We start from the raw sequence: 1,690 nt of genomic DNA on the forward strand, positions 1-1,690 counted from the left end.
AATGTGTGCGTGCGTGTGTGTGTGTGTATGTGTGAGAGTGTGTGTATGTGTGTGTGTGTGTGTTTTAAACCCTTCCCACACTCTTGCAATATTCCAAACAATGTTTCTAAACTTTCATTGCTCTAAAAGACACAGAATGTCATGATCTACGCTCTCTGCCAGCCCACTTCTCCTGCAATCACACTCATCACCTCCCACCTTCTGTGAAAATAAACAATTTAAATGTAAATACTGTAACATTTTAAATAAACAATTCATGCAGCATGGATTGTTTATTTAAAATGTTACAGTATTTAAATTTAAATTGTAGAGAAGAGAAGTGCAGCAGGACATCAGAGGGATGTCACGCAGCTCAGCTCTGCAGCACGGAGCACAAATGTTCTTCTTGATCAATGACACTGAAACAACTGAACATAGAAGTTCTAAAATAATTAAAAATAACTTTTAACACTTTTATATTTTGTGATTATGACAATTTTACGATGTGACATACTTTGAATTTTAAGTTGGAAGACAAAAGTCTATAGGTACAGCTGGACCCCGTCACAAAGCTGCTGCAGAAGAAATGTGGGCGTGGCAGAGAAGATCAGCGCAGGAGGGAGCTCTTCCCTGCACCTAATGATGTAGCCGGTGCTAAATTTTGAAAAAGTTTGAAAAAGTTTGAAAAACTGCGAAAGAGTGAGTCTGTGAAAGACGAACCGCGAAGTAGCGAGGGACTATTATCTCCACATTGTGTGGGATCTTTGTTTAAAACTACTGGAGTCAACACTGATGGTCTGTTAGCAAAACATTTCTTCAACCAGTGGGCCAATTATAATGACACTTTCAAAAAGTACAGTTGGATGTACGTATAGACCCGTTAGGACCTCTTTCACTCCATCTGACTGATTGTGGCAGCCATGGATACAACTACTGAAAACCATGGAATACCTGAAGTGCTGCCATTACGGAGATACGTGCGCTGTAAACCTTAACAGTCAAAGGGCTCGTTGTTTTCTTCAATTTGATCATGTTGCCTGGAATTAAGAAAGCAGACACTGTAAGAAGGTATGTGCTTGAGCCTGCAGCAAAGGGCTGGTAGTTTGATTAACTGCAAAACAAATGGTGGCCAAGAGCCACACGAGTTCTCTAACATGCCAGTGTTGACGTCTTCTGTCCTTGAAAACAGGCAGCTCTGCAGTTTCTGCCATCATGGTTGATTCCTCAGCAACCAGCACAACAGTATCATTTAGTAAATCATGATAGTGTTCGTATGAAATGATCATTAATGAATCAGTAAAAACAAGGCTCAACAACAGATTTCTGAACATCCCGTTAATGTCGACCTTAGACCATAGCATCAACCACTTGATGTAAGTTGTATGCAGCTCAGGCCGGGGTCTGTGTGGTTATCACTGTCTAAACTGTGAACTAACAATTAGTGTAATCCAGTTCACTCTAATAAAGAAATATTACAGTACCTGACATAAAATGTGCAGGACAAACTTGGATGTTGCTCGTAGTTTTTCCATTGACATCCTGGTTTAACTGGGCCAGCTGCAGGTGTTCCTCTCATAACTGTGGAGGAACTTCCCCTTGATTTGTGATAATGAGTCTGTACTAGTGCAAGTCTTTCACCCCATCTGACTGACTGTGGCAGCCATGGATACAACTGTTTCTTGACATTTTACTGAAAAAATACTACACTAGT

Source organism: Nematolebias whitei, chromosome 13 (assembly GCF_014905685.2).
Source record: "Nematolebias whitei isolate Nwh7 chromosome 13, NemWhi1, whole genome shotgun sequence".
Taxonomy (NCBI): Eukaryota; Metazoa; Chordata; class Actinopteri; order Cyprinodontiformes; family Rivulidae; genus Nematolebias; species Nematolebias whitei.